This window comes from Thalassophryne amazonica, chromosome 20, assembly GCF_902500255.1.
Source record: "Thalassophryne amazonica chromosome 20, fThaAma1.1, whole genome shotgun sequence".
NCBI classification, from domain to species: Eukaryota; Metazoa; Chordata; class Actinopteri; order Batrachoidiformes; family Batrachoididae; genus Thalassophryne; species Thalassophryne amazonica.
Genome location: NC_047122.1, coordinates 60,181,259 through 60,197,686, shown reverse-complemented (window position 1 = coordinate 60,197,686; position 16,428 = coordinate 60,181,259).

Genomic DNA, 16,428 nt, shown 5'->3' with positions numbered 1-16,428 from the left:
GATCCCAATTACTGTGTGTTATACTCGATTGTCCACTTTCATCGACTTTTACCCAAGATTACCCTCCGATCTGCACCAGCTAACTGGTTATTCACTTTTTTGGTTCACACTGTATCTCGATTGCACAATTTTTTTAAAAATGTGTATCAAGCTTCTACAATTGTTCACAATTTTTATGCTACTTTTAACACTGATTACACCAGCGTTTAGGCCCCAATTGGGTATTCCCCCCCACCCCCCACCCCCGCGCCTTTTTTGTGCCAAAACAAAGACAATCTGGTATGAAAAATCAACGTGAGACCACCGTAAGACATATTCCCTGACTTGGAAATGTTCATGCACCCATCCCCTGACATCTAAAGAAAACTGTCTGTAAAAGTGATTATTTGTATTCAAAATAATTGTTATACTCAGTTATATTTAGTCTAGTTAGTTATGGGCTGTGGACATGGAGACAGCATATAAAAATTGTTACAATTTCTAAATCGTTATTATGACATTTTTGTTGAACTCAAAGAACATCTTCATGGTTTCCTTTTAGGGCCCTGTCCCACTGGCGTTTAGAAGGATTTGAGTATGGATTGCGCACAAAACTGGCCCATATTCGCCAAACATCCGCAATATCCGTGTAACATGCCTGTATGAGTCGCCCGTCATCCGAACACGCCCGTGATCATCCGCAGAGGCACGCATGTCCGCAGCCAGGATTTTTGAGCTGTTCAAAAATCTGAATGCGGATGACATCCGCCTTACATACTCCATATATACTCAATTCATACACACACATATCACTCTATGCGCTGTATATCTGCTGTTAACCGCTGACATCTGCAACTGACGGGGATTTGCGGCTTGACAGCGGACTGGGACAGTGTGTAAAACAGATATATTGCGTGCCCATCATGTCTACATCACAAACTAAAATATGTTGTAGCGAATGCATACAAATTGGCCACGAATAAAGTGTTTTTATTACATCTGCTTTGCAGCTGATTTGCGGACAATCTGTGAATGCATAACAAACACGTCACATAAACCCAAAGTGTGGCAGAAAGCAACATACCTGCCAGTCAGTGCAGGTCCGGCTGTGTAAATCCACAAAGACGTAGCTGCTGCAATCCAGGACTTTTATTTAACACCAACAAAATGAAGAGTTGCTGTTTAGCCACAACTCACTCAAAAAAAAAAAAAAAAAAAAGAAAAAAAAACACCGTCTTACACCCGAGCGGCTTCCCCCCTCCCGCTCCCCAAACTCATGAACAGTTAACCCTCGAATGACAAAATGAACATTAACTCTATGATCAACTTGTCCAAGTCCAGCAAATGCTCCAGAGGCTGTATTGTTGCTGTGAATAGTGATGCGAAAGGCCCGAGTGCGCTTATTTTATGACCACAATGCAGATGCCGTGCACGCGCAACATGTGCGCGATGCATTCATAATACACCCGTAATACTGCTGTGATAATCTTAATGTGTCGGATCAGTTCCGTCACTACATGCATTATATAACCGTGATTGTTCATCATTATTCACTATATATTATTAATATCCGTAATTCATACTGGGACATTTGTCATTTTTGGCCATTTTTGTTGCGGACGACAACGAACGCCCACAATTTGTATACTCAATTCATGCGCAATTAATCCTCTCCCCAGTGGGACAGGGCCCTTAGTTCCATTTTGGCAGCATGCAGAGGAAAAATTACATAATTCAAGACACCCTTTTGAAGAGAAGTAAGCGTTTGGACTTGACAACAGATTAACTAAATGTTCAATTAAACACTGATGTAAACCCTACTGAACAAGTGAGGAAATTTATTTAAGTCTCAGTTATCCCTGAAAAGAAACTAAAGGATTAATGTTTACAACCTCATAGAAAGTATTGAACAGTCCGATTAAATTCATTATCCTCGTTAAGGGCATTCTGCAGAAACTGACATGATATTGCATCCATTAATGGCTGGCTGACTCTCTCTCTCTCTCTCTGGCAATCAAAACACTAATTTCTGGACCTAACCAGATTACTTCCGATCTGTTCTCTCAGGACTTCCTACAACATCGTGGTCTGCTGCTGTCAGTCAGATCCGTCGCTGTCTGCTAACGTTGATGAACAACTCAAATTTCCGCCCTCTGGTAACTTTTAAGATCAACATTCACACACGGTATTCACAGTAGGAAGTCGCTATTTTAGCAGCATGGAAGGCTAACGGGAGCGAGCAGTAGGAAAGATCTCACAGATTTGCAGTTTGTGAGTAAAATGAGTTCTTATCGATGGTATCTCCAGCTCTCCTCAGAAGTTCTGCCATGTAATGAAAAGGGAATTTTTTTTTTAGGTCAATCTCATCCTGCTCCATCCTTTTTCCTCTCTCTGGTTTGAGCCCATATCTTATACTGCAGCCATTTTCTACATCTGAGCATTTCAGTCATCCATCCCATTGGGATTGGGAATAGTGTATAGTGCGTCCTCTACAATGTGAGACATGCTGCAGCGTGGTGTGATGGCGCATCATCTCCGTCCAGGACATCTTATACTTCCTGAGGAACCTTCATGTGGAGCTCAGTATCAGTTCTAAGTCAGGCTGGAGGTCTGAGTTCAACCGCCCTTTTGAGCACTGGGGTCATGTTGTGTGGTCGAGGGAATGATATTGGTCATGTCAGGGCTCAGGTCAGGACTTGGAGCATTTGTTGGTACCACGGCATCCACTGCCCTATGGAACGTCCCTGGGTCCTGGATGGCAGCCATCAAGGCAGACAACTCGCAAAAGTAACCATCTATCTGCTGCAGCCAGCTTAAAGACGGGCACCTTCTTAGTCTTCTCCAGCCACTGGGGTCCTCAACACTCAGGCACCTGCATGCTGGATTAGACCCAGAGAAACACCGCACATGGCCAAAATGTTGTAGCTGATGTTCTTTCACAATGCAAGTGATACTTTTCCTCCGAGTCTCCCTAAGCAACTTTGTTTGACACAGAGTCATTCCAGCGCTACCCAAGAAGCCTCTAGAGAGGCTTAGGACCAAATATCTAGTTGTCACCTGAGGCCATTGGTTAGTGTCCATCTCACAACCATACATTAAGACAGGGAGCACTAGGACACTGAAGACTTGGACCATCAATCTCCTGCCACGACACTGGCATTGCAGAACAAACACCTCTGTGATATCATGACCTCAAAGGATGAGGACCCAGAGACATGTATGTCTCTACCAAGACATAGTCATGCTCAGAATTACTGGCACCCCTGTAGTGGTGGAGTGACAAACAGAAGGACTTTCTTAAAAAGAAAATATGACATTTCAAAAACAGATTAGTTTTCTAGTGGGACAAACACCTGGTGATGCAAGAGACAACTGTGCTCTCTGCAGTTTCCATCCACAGCCACAGACGTCATAACTATAATAATAGTAATTATTTGCTGTAAATTCTTCAAAGGGTGAAAATGACCACGTCCAGCAAACATTTCATGTTTTTTTTTTCTTTAATTTCAGTTCATGAAAGTATTTTGTCCTGTTGTTTTAGTTCAATACCTTTGAATATTTAAAAAAAAAATTTTGATTATTCGAACTTGGTTTGTTTGCATTTATTTCTGATCATATTTTAAAATACGCTCTTAAAATATAGGGGAGCCAGTAATTCTGAGCACGTCTGTAAGTGAACGCCTCTTCAAGTTCAACACTTTCACCACACCCACACACACACACACACACACCACACACACACCACACACACACACACACACACACACCACACCCACACACACACACACACACACACACCACACACACCACACACACACAAAGACTCACTGGATGAACTAAATTAAATTATGTGCAGGATTTCCATTCCATCTCATAAATAATGGCCAAAAAAGATAAAGCTCAAGATCGCTGTTAGGATCAAAGGAATCATGAGGATGAAAGTTCAACGATTAGGATCAAAGATCAGGGTTTCCTTTGATCCTGATTTTTTTATCCTGATTACAGAATTGAAGTGAAGCAACAGGCATACAAACAGCCAGAAATCACAACGTCAAATCAGCTGTTGGGATCAAAGGTGAATTATGAAGATGAAAATCAGCAATCAGAATCAAAAGGTCAGGATGTTTCATTTGATCCTGATTCTTTTGATCCTGATTAGAGAATCAAAATAAAGCAGACGGGCATACAAACGGTCAAGAAAGCAGCAGAGAGGCTGAGGAAAGGCTTATTTTGGGCTGCCTCTAAATAACGATCAGATTTATCATCTAATCTGTGTTCATCTACTAAGAACAGTGGATACTTCAGACTGTTTAACGTTTGGCTCCTTGGGGTGATTTTAGGACTAAATAAGTGCGGCTTCCAGGTTGGTTGCAGATGTTTTCGAATGATAACCTGCTGAAACAGGCTGCTGTGTTGGTTTAATTCCTCTCTCTTCCTTCCTGCGTCTACATTTTACTCCTGTGAATAAAATGCTTTGCATCTCTCCTGCAGTATTCTTCCCAAAGGAGCGCCATCCCTTCAACTGCGACAAAGCGCAGGCCTCTATTTAACTTGACTCCAACAGCACACGCAAAGGAGGCGTGTTTGTGCCCTCAGTGGTGATGCTGACGCCAATGTGCCGCCAGGCGCGCTGAACAAACACGCCACTGCCGCCATTCATAGAGGCCAGCTCCATTCAGAAGCTGCAAGCCCAATTAACACCTGCACAGTCCTGCTGTCATGCACGGGAGGTGTGACACTGATAAACGCTCCAGCTGAACCAACAGAACCACTCACACACAGTCTGCTCACAAAGGCATTTATGTTGGAAGGGCGTTTTTTTTTTTTTTTCCGTTGAACTTCTGGGGTTGTGTGTCTGGTGTGATAGTGTCTAATTTACACTCTACTTCCTCAAGAGAAGCTGAGATTCACCAACAGTGGGCTCCAAATGACACAGAACAATAGATTATAGTATACAAGGTCTATTAGAAAAGAAACCGACAGTTTTATTTTTTTTAAAAACCATATGAATTTGAATCACGTGTGATTACATCAGCCAAGCTTGAACCCTAGTGCGCATGTCTGAGTTTTTTTCACGCCTGCCGGTGACGTCATTCGCCTGTGAGCAGGCCTTGTGGAAGGAGTGGTCCAACCCCATCGTCGGATTTTCATTGTCTGAGAAGTTGCTGAGAGACTGGCGCTGTGCTTGATCAAAATTTTTTCAAGAACTGTGAGGCACATCCGAGTGGAGACCATTCGAGAAATTCAGCTGGTTTTCGGTGAAAATTTTAACGGCTGATGAGAGATTTTGGATTGTTTCTATCGCTGTAAGGACTAACCGCGGAGCAGGACATCGCGCAGCGCTCTGAGGCGACATCGTCATCCTGTTTCAAGCTGAAAACCTCCAAATTTAAGCCTCTGTTGAACCAGGACATCGTGAGAGAACAGAGAACTTTCAGAAGAGGTCGGAATCAGCAGTTTATCCGGACATTCCACTGTTAAGGAGATTTTATTAATGAAAGACGTGCGGACGGATTGGCGCGTCGGCGCCACAGGAAAAACACCTCCGTGTTGATAACCATTTGTAAAATTCAGGCGGCTTTTGGTGGCTTTCAGTTGAGTGAGTATCTGAGAAATTGTTTAACAGCAGGGCATGTTCCAACTTGTCCTTAAGGCTTCCAACGGAGGTGTTTTTCCTGTGGCAGGCGCGCCGCGCCGGCTGCGAGCCGACGCGCCGTCCGTCCGTTTCGTCTCCTTTAACAGTGGAATGTCAGGATAAACTGCTGATTCCGACCTCTTCTGAAAGTTCTCTGTTCTCTCACGACGTCCTGGATCAACAGAGGCTTAAATTTGGAGGTTTTCAGCTTGAAACAGGATGACGACGTCGCCTCGGAGCGCTGCGCGACGTCCCGCTCCGTAAGTCCTTACAGCGATAGAAACAATCCAAAATCTCTCATCAGCCATTAAAATTTTCACTGAAAACCAGCTGAATTTCTTGAATGGTGTCCACTCGGATGTGCCTCACAGTTTTTGAAAAAATTTTGATCAAGCACAGCGCCAGTCTCTCAGCAACTTCTCAGACAAAGGAATTCCGACGAGGGGGCTGGACCACTCCTTCCACAAGGCGTGCTCACAGGCGAATGACGTCACCGACAGGCGTGGAAAAAACTCTCGCATGCCCACGAGGGTTCAAGCTTGGCTGATGTAATCACACGTGATCCAAATCCATATGGTTTTTAAAAAAAATAATAAGGTTGGATACTTTTCTCACAGACCTTGTATGTGACGACACACAAAGGATTTCTGTCTGGCAGGTTTGATGCTCCAAATGTCACCAGCTTGGCAAATCAAATCAATTTTATTTATATAGCGCCAAATCACAACAAACAGTTGCCCCAAGGCGCTTTATATTGTAAGGCAAGGCCATACAATAATTACGGAAAAACCCCAACGGTCAAAACGACCCCCTGTGAAGAAGCACTTGGCAACAGTGGGAAGGAAAAACTCCCTTTTAACAGGAAGAAACCTCCAGCAGAACCAGGCTCAGGGAGGGGCAGTCTTCTGCTGGGACTGGTTGGGGCTGAGGGAGAGAACCAGGAAAAAAACATGCTGTGGAGGGGAGCAGAGATCAATCACTAATGATTAAATGCAGAGTGATGCATACAGAGCAAAAAGAGAAAGAAACACTCAGTGCATCATGGGAACCCCCCAGCAGTCTAAGTCTATAGCAGCATAACTAGGGATGGTTCAGGGTCACCTGATCCAGCCCTAACTATACTACTTTAGCAAAAAGGAAAGTTTTAAGCCTAATCTTAAATAGAGAGGGTGTCTGTCTCCCTGATCTGAATTAGGAGCTGGTTCCACAGGAGAGGAGCCTGAAAGCTGAAGGCTCTGCCTCCCATTCTACTCTTAAAAACCCTAGGAACTACAAGTAAGCCTGCAGTCTAAGAGCGAAGCGCTCTATTGGGGTGATATAGTACTATGAGGTCCCTAAGATAAGATGGGACCTGATTATTCAAAACCTTATAAGTAAGAAGAAGAATTTTAAATTCTATTCTAAAATTAACAGGAAGCCAATGAAGAGAGGCCAATATGGGTGAAATATGCTCTCTCCTTCTAGTCCCCGTCAGTACTCTAGCTGCAGCATTTTGAATTAACTGAAGGCTTTTCAGGGAACTTTTAGGACAACCTGATAATAATGAATTACAATAGTCCAGCCTAGAGGAAATAAATGCATTAATTAGTTTTTCAGCATCACTCTGAGACAAGACCTTTCTAATTTTAGAGATATTGCACAAATGCAAAAAAGCAGTCCTACTATTGTTTAATATGTGCATTGAATGATATATCCTGATCAAAAATGACTCCAAGATTTCTCACAGTATTACTAGAGGTCAGGGTAATGCCATCCAGAGTAAGGATCTGGTTAGACACCATGTTTCTAAGATTTGTGGGGCCAAGTACAATAACTTCAGTTTTATCTGAGTTTATAAGCAGGAAATTAGAGGTCATCCATGTCTTTATGTCTGTAAGACAATCCTGCAGTTTAGCTAATTGGTGTGTGTCCTCTGGCTTCATGGATAGATAAAGCTGGGTATCATCTGCGTAACAATGAAAATTAAGCAATGCTGTCTAATAATACTGCCTAAGGGAAGCATGTATAAAGTGAATAAAATTGGTCCTAGCACAGAACCTTGTGGAACTCCATAATTAACCTTAGTCTGTGAAGAAGATTCCCCATTTACATGAACAATTTGTAATCTATTAGATAAATATGATTCAAACCACCGCAGGGCAGTGCCTTTAATACCTATGGCAGTCAGCAATACGTTCCCCACAGAGGCACAGTGCCCATTTTAAAAGTACATTAACACTCTCCATTGCTTTAAACATGCAATAAGTCTATTTTATTCACAGAGATCATCAACGGTGCCTGTGCAGTATCACTCGGTTTCACAGCGCAGTGCAGATACTACGATAGCAGACAGGCGATTTGAAATCATATTTCACTCTCCTTTGCTTTAAATATGCACCAGGTCTGTTTCTGATGGATGGTGCATGTTATAACATTATTACAAGTCAATTAGATTTTCCACATCAATAAACGTAAAAGTTTTCTCTCATCGTGTTTGATTTCATAGTGCTCACAGAGACTGTGCAGGTGTGTAGCCAGACAAGCGAGGGTTCAGAACTGGCCCCCATCTCCCCATAAGAGTACAGGTCCACTTTTGAAGACATTTTAAAACACACTTTTTCCATATAAATAATCATATTTTTTTTATCAGTATACCCTGTTCTGTACTAGTTTTACTCTACAATTATGCACCAAGTGGAATTGACAAGGTGTATGAAAAAAAAATCTGTTAACTTTAATCATTTAATCATTATTATTATTATTAAACAGCTTGGATTGAGGGTGTTTTTTTGTTCTTAATGCATGGCAGATCTGTTAACTGTCAAGCATGTAAAACACAAAATCATAAAAAAATTGACATGTAAAATATATATATATATATATATATATATATATATATATATATATATATATATATATATATATATATATATATATATATATATATATATATATAAAACAGAAACAAGGCAGAGATCTTAACATTTACTTTGATTTCTATTTCATTGCAGACAATAACCAGTATCAAACATTCCTGATAAACAGAATAATCAGACAATTATTTACTGTCACTGTTATCCCAGAATGTTTTTTTTTTTTTTTTTGGGTGCTGTGATATAACTTTGCTGCTGTATTTATTAATATAAAATCTCTCCTGATGAAGTTTGAGCAGCAAAAATAATGTTGACCCATATTTAATATTGCAGGCAGGACTTCACACCTTGTCCAAATCATGGTGATAAACCTGTCATGTCCACCACTTATATATTTGCATTTCAGTAGCTTTGATGAAATATTAAAAGCTAATTTAAAAAAAAATTCTGATAACGCACACGTGTACTGTGTGTAACATATGTTAAGGCATTATTAAGTCATGACTCACTCACACATGGCATCATTTCATGTGTTCTGCTGCCGCTCACATTTTTAACCCTTTCCTAAATGTTTGTGCACATGCGTCACAGTTTGCGTACATATACAAACATTTTGCCGTCTACTAGTTACTTTTTATAAATCACACCATATGCATTAAAACTGTTGCATGCATCTTTTATGTCCCCAATCATGACACTCACCTGTTTCCAATTAACCTTTTCACCTGTGGAATGTTCTGAACAGGTGTTCTTTGAGCATGCATCACTTTTCCCAGTCTTTTGTTGCCCCTGTCCCAGCTTTTTTTCAAATGTGTTGCAGGCATCCATTTCAAAAACAGCAAAGATTTGCACAAAAACAATAAAGTTTAACAGTTGAAACATTAAATATCTTGTCTTTGTGGTGCATTCAATTGAATATACGTAGGTTGAAGAGGATTGCAAATCATTGTCTTCTGTTTTTGTTTACATTTTACACAACGTCCCAACTTCATTGGAATTGGAGTTGTACTAGAGAAGTGATTCTAATAATTATTAAATTTGTCAGCACAAAATGTGAATTAATGGCTTCTCTCGTTAACCTGATGTTTAATTGGGACCCCAGTCCTCCTCCTCGCTGTCGTCTCTCTGAGTCATATTTGATCTCGAACCCTGCGTGTCTGCAGACATGTCCCCGTCTCCGTGGCTGTCCCCCTACCGTCTCTCTGCCTCTGTCAATGCATTTTGCCCTTATAAGGAGAGAGCACAGGCAGACTGTACTAACAGTGAGAGCTTGGCGGGGGTGTTCGAGGGCCAGGAGACCACGCTGCCATCAGAAGAGGAGGCGGATGGAGAGAGGACTGGGTAGAAGGTGGGGAGCTTCTGACAATGAGTCCAAATAGGAAAACAGAAATAGACATGGGAGGTGGAGGTGAGGGGAATGGGGAGACGGGGATGAGCAGGTGGATTTGTTTTATTTTTTTAAGGGGAGTGTGAAGATGCGGGCCAATCTGACTTCATATCACACCCACTGTACATGTACTGTACAAAAACCCTGCAGTTATCTTTATTCTGGTGTTCCGCCTGATACCAGCTCACCATCTGCCCACATACTCATCGATAGAGAGTCTAACATTTAGGTAGCAGTCACAGAGGGAGCGTGTGGACTTCAGTACGGACGTCTGTGGTGCACGTGACTCGGGTCCAGGCGCCACATGATTTGGACTTTGATGAGAAATTACCTTTCAGTGGGTATAGGGGTCACTGTGTTCACACGTCACTACACACAGATGCCAAAATTCTGGTTGGGCACAATTAGGGCAGAGGGCACCAAGAGTATGATAGCAGGACGGATTTTAAGGCCTGAAAACCAGTGGCCAAAGTCACACAGAGCCAACACAATACACACACAGCACATTTAGTGCAGGGTAATAGTACTGCGTTTACATGTAATCGGGATGTCGTCAGAGTTTTTAAAAAGTAACTATAATCAGGCTGGATCACACTGGGAAACAAGAGCGATTAGAGATTTCTGACGTCCGACAAGGGTTGACGAGGACTCACAATAACAGATATGTGATTCACATCGTGACCCGGACTTTACCTGGATTCGGATTCCACAACACAATGCAGTAACTGCATACTGATCCAGAACAGGCCGACTGATCAAGACGTTGCAATCTGATATTTAATTCACAAGCTGAAACAAAATTGCATCTTCCTGATCTTGGTTTTGCACAGTGATATCATATCCATGAAGTAGTTTTGATGTCATCCTTAGAAGTCTAGAAAATGAAATCCTGATTCAGAATCCAGATCACCTCCAAAATTTAATGGAGTCTTCACAGGCCTAACACCACTGTGTGGTGAAAATGTGGTCAAAATTCGTCAAGTAGTTTTGACGTAATCCTCAAAATCTGACAAAGTGAAGTGAACAAATTGAAATCCTGATCCAGAATCTGGATATGGATCACCTCCAAAATTCAGTGGAGTCTTGCATGGCCTAATATCCATCTGCGGTGCAAATTTGGTGAAAATCCGTGAAGTAGTTCTGACGTAATCCTGATAATTGAAGGATATATGTTTTGAGATATGTTGTTTGAATTTTTGGTCGTATGCTGTTTTTCCCACGGTGCAGCCAGTGGGATACATGTCACTATGAGCGGGGAGTCAGTCAGTCACTCAGTCATGTAACATTTCACTTGTCAGCAGAATTACTTCAGTTGTACTGCCCCAACTGTCACCAGAATTTGGTATGTGCACAGTGACCCCAAGAAGCCTTGTGAAGAAAAAATGCCCAAAGGTCGAGGTCACTGAAGCGCACTTTGTAAACATCTTGTGAACTCAATAACAGGTTCAGGTTAATTTATCGATACCTCTAGGCAGATTTGTGTTGCAGTAACTTCTTTCTTAATTGCCTGATTGTCACCAAGCTTGGTGTGTGTGTTAGGCATGGTCACCCCAAGAATCCTACTGAGTTTGAGATGCAAAGTCAAAATCAGTGAATTGTACTTTGCAAGATACTTCTGCAGAAAAGCATCACTTGTTAATAGAACTTATCAATGTTTGCCCAGGGTGTCCGTGCCTTATGCAGATATGCATTTATGATGTGCACATTTTCAGTACTTTATTATGAAAGGAATCCAAAAAATATTGAGAGGCATTACGTTTTATATAGCATGGATTATGTAACTAATTATGAAAAGGTTCTAATTTGTATTAAGTAACCAATTATCTTTCAAAGTAATTTGAATTATGACTTCTTACTATTACATTCTTTAGTTGTCCCAACCATAATGGTGCGTTTCCAGCTGAACTGATGTCACGAATTTACCAGTTACGCCCCAAGAAATGCTCCCTGAAGTAAAATTCCAATTTGCCACCATTTTTACCCCCACATACCTCAAATCTGCAAGTTTATATACATGTATATAACAAAGTTATATACAACAATACATTAAAATGCAGGAAATGCTTCAGGTGTTTTTTTTTGTACAACTATTTACAAAACAATAAGATGCCACACTAATTGTTTATTACACTCCAAAAAAAAAAAAAACAATTCCTGTCCAACACATGACTGAGGGGGACACAGGCCTGACCACAGTTGGACAACAGGAAGAGTGTCACTTTAGTCTACCTTTGGTGGCTTTTTGGCCATGATCTCCTCAGCATCCAAATACGTGAGTTGATGGTCATTTTTGAATGTTTAGGTCATGCATTTTTCCACAAATGATAAAGGAAAACTCATGTTTTTTTCTCTGCAACTGCTGCTGCAAGAGAGAGCAGAATAAGGAAGTGAAAGTCCAGTTTTCTGTGTGTTTCTGCAAAAACGCACACCAAAAATGGCCATAATATTCAGAAAAAAAGCATTGTGTAAATTATTAATCATGACTGAAGTTATACTAGGCCTATCAACATAATTTAAAGACTGGTATATAGTTTGAAGTCTGCACTTTCGACACACATTCAAATGGAGACTCAGACTGTGGTAGATTGAATGGTACAGCCATGTCATGCGAGTTTGACGCAGAGCCATGTCAGACGACTCCAGAGACTTAGGGCTTTCATTTTTGAAGTGTCGTGACTGACATAGGCTATGTTCAGATAGCAGCCCAAATCGGATTTTTATTTTTTTGTTTATCCGATCAGAATTCCATCTTCCTGACTGCCCGTCTGTATTGATCAGATCCAATCTGTGTGTCCAACTTGATGTTTCTGTGAAGGCTCTCAGTTGTCCAGGTGGTTTCCGTAGTAGAGAAGCTTGAATCTTCGACTGGACTGGGTTGCTTGACGCGAGGACGTTTCGCTTCAAATCGCAGAAGCTTCCTCAGCTAAAATTGTTGCTCTGATAGTCTGACTTCTGTCTTGACTCTTGTAGAGAAGAATAACAGAAGCCACAAAGGCTGGAGTTTTAAACCTAACCAGACCCCTCCTACCGAGAGGCAGACTGCTATAGGCTAGTGACTAAACAGCTTTATTTATTTTATTGCCGTTGCTACTTCGTCATTTCCTTTGCTCAAACTCTACGTCGTTGGCGTCAAAATTCACTTTGAAATACTGTTTGAGGGATCAGTCTGTTCAGACTGAGGCCACATCTGTATAAATCTGATTGCAATGAGGATTGAAATTGCCTTCGTAGGTGTCAGATTAGGAAAAATTGCATTTCATGTGACTTTTTGCTGTTCAGATAACAGCAACAACAAAAATCTATCTAGGAACAATCGGGATATAGTAAATACCGGCTTTTGGGCATTGCTGAGAGAAATCGGAGCATTGTATGGAAAATTATCTCCAGGTCGATTTAAGCTCTGTAAAATGTCATTTTTGTCTTCTACATTAAAATCACTTCAAATTTAGGTCCTATGCTTTGTTTTTTTCCCTCTCACAAGTGTGCATGTACTTGATTTTTGTTGTGCTTTATCAATGATTCAGAATCTTCAACAATCGAGGTGCATGCAAACAAGTCTGAGCACAATTGACCTAAAAAGGTAATAAATAAAATATAAATAATCCCACTGATGCTGCAGTGCTTTAATACTCACATATTAATATTTCAGTCTGCTGTATTGTAGATTAGAAGGCAGTTGATCCTATTTTTCTGCATTGTGATCTACAGGATTTAATCAGAAATGAGCCCAGTTTTCTGAATAATTCACAGTTTGCCTTCAAACTGCAAACATTGATGCACTAAATGGCTCTGCAGAGGGAGTGAGTATCTCTGAACGGAAACTTTGCTTCGAAAGCTTATGCAAATTGACTCGCTCAACATCCTCCCTCGGTATCCTTGGATACAAGTTTTTTTTTTGCTCTCATTTTGCTCTCCTCCTGTGCAGAGCTGCAGATATTCACTCCGGTCAAGTTGGTGATCGTGTGTGTCTGTATGTCACGGTTTGGCGAGATGTAAACCGCTGAGCCAAACTTCAGCTGGTCAGGAGGTCGCACGTCAGTGATGGTGTTTTATCACAGGCGACACGTCACCCCCATCATGTTTCCAGGACAACATCTGTTCACTTGTGTCAACTACAGGCAGAGATGCTTGTTGCAAGTGTGAAACTGGAGCATTATATTGTTTGAACGCAGCCCAAATTCTGACGTGCCGAGTTAATAAATGATGTCCGTGTGGAGCAGCGTTCTGCAGGAGAGGAGGTTCAAATGGTACCACTGATTATTTTTTAGGTAACATAAGACTTTGAGCCAGTGAGGTCACAAGTCCTGATGTTGGAATTTAGGAGCATCAAAACCAACAGATATAACCATTTGTTTGGCACTTAAAGGGGTCATATTAGACAGTAAACTAAACAGAGTCGACACGTGTTTCAAAAACACTAATTACCTCCATCAAGGAAGAAAGGCTTATTCTTCACCTCCTTGTCTTTGTTACCTCCACCAAGGAGTTAATATTTTCAATGCCGTTTATTTGTTTTTCTGAAGGCAGAATTACACAAAAAAACTGAATCTATTTTATTCAAACTTGTTGGAAGGTTGGACATGGACCAACCATAGAGCCCTATGTAAGAAGAACTAGGGAGCACACTTCCTAAACTGCGTCCATAGTACAAACGAGCCCTTAAGAAGAACCCCGCGATGACTCAGGAAGTGGGCAAAAGAAAAACACAAAGGATTTCAGAACTGTAAACATAGCGCATTCATTTTAATGATTAGAGCGGAAAACCTGACTATAAAGCCATGAAAAAGCAAAATTTCATCGCCTTAACTCACTTGGGAAAGGCAGCGTTGCGTTACTCCTTTCTCCTGTTCATGCAGTCATGAGTCACTGACCAGTGTTGTATAAAGTACCGGAAATCACACTTAAGTAAAGTACAGATACCCATTAAAAAAAGACTTTGGTAGAAGTTTAAATCACTGATTGAAATGCTACTCAAGTTAAAGTCTTAAAGTATCTAGTATTTATTGTACTTAAGTATGACAAGTAAAGTACAACTAAATGTACTCAAGTATTGAAAGTAAAAGTACATGTTAATAATCAAAAACGGACTAATTTTTTATATTACAAAGTCTATCTAGGCTTGTAAATGACTGGTAGTATTAGCAAAATACTGAAACTGTGCACATCACACAAAAACACTTCAGAAACAAGGTTTCAAAACCTAACGAGGAGTAGGCTACTCACTAGGTGTTCACAGGAAACAGTTATTTATTTCTATATGTATTAATTTATTTCATTGTACATGGTTTTATCTTTTCTGTTGTGTTTTGTTTCATTAGGTTCTTTTATCTCCTTCTCTAAAATTGTATTGTAACATTATTACTCTATTATTATTGACTATTACTGTCTATTATGTAGACTATTATTGTTGCTATAATTATGCATAAAAATAAATTAAAAACACAGAAGAAGAAGAGCCTTATTGTCATTGTACATATGTACAACGAAATTTGCCCTGTGCATTTAACCATCTTAAATTAGGATGAGGACTGACTCTCTGAGTCTGATTCTCTACAATCAAACTGAATCAAGAGATAATGTGATTATTAACCATCAGATGACAAATTAAAATAATACTTTTTAAATCATTCTAACATCAGTTTTAAGCAGAAATGAGGCAATAATCTGTTAATCACTGCTAACGCTCCGAAATGATGCATGTGCAGTGAAGGCAGGGGGGACCGATCTGTAGGGGGGACCGTTCAGTCTGCGACACCCGTAAAACAATGCATGCAACTTCAAATGCAAAAAGGGGTTTTTAATTTCTCAAACTTAATTTCTCCATTTTTCTTTGCATGCATCAGAACAACCTTCTAGTTTTTGTTCTTTGAGTTGGCTTTCTTAAACAGTAACTATTTTACAACAGTAGAACAATGACGTCAAAATTGTTTTTTTTTTTTTACGGCATCGCTCATAAAACCGAGCAAAACCAGTACAAACGAACTTCAAACAAACGCTATACAACAAAACGGCAGCGGCACCTCTGCAAGAGGACAAAGAAAACACAAAATTCATTTTTAACATCCTCCACTGAATTACATTCAGAATAATCGACCATACGGACAATTTCTTACTGAGAAGTTTGAGCAGGAGCTCCAGTGACCTAAAACAGCTGTCTTCTCCTGCAACTTTCTGCTCACAAAATGTCTCTTTTTGGTGCCTCTTTCTCAAATTATGTGCTCTCCTTGGTGCTTCTTTCCAAGTAAAAGTAGGCTTCAGTGATGCATGGGGAAACAGCGCCATAGTCTGACAGCAAGCAGGTATTACATTACAAATTAAAACAGTCACAGGTTTAAAACAATGTACATTTTTCACAGGTACCTATTTTTTCCACCTGGTTACATTCTTTTTCTTTTTAATATTTGCACTTTTCATTCCAGTTATTTAAATCGTGAGGCACGATAAGCGAAAACAGACAAAATCTGTTTTTCATCCCGCTGCAGAGAAATCCCGACTTTTGCAAAAATCTTAAGCGCCCTCAAACAGCTACAAATTGTTACCTCTTGGTGGCGCTCTGTTACTAACAGGTTGCTGAT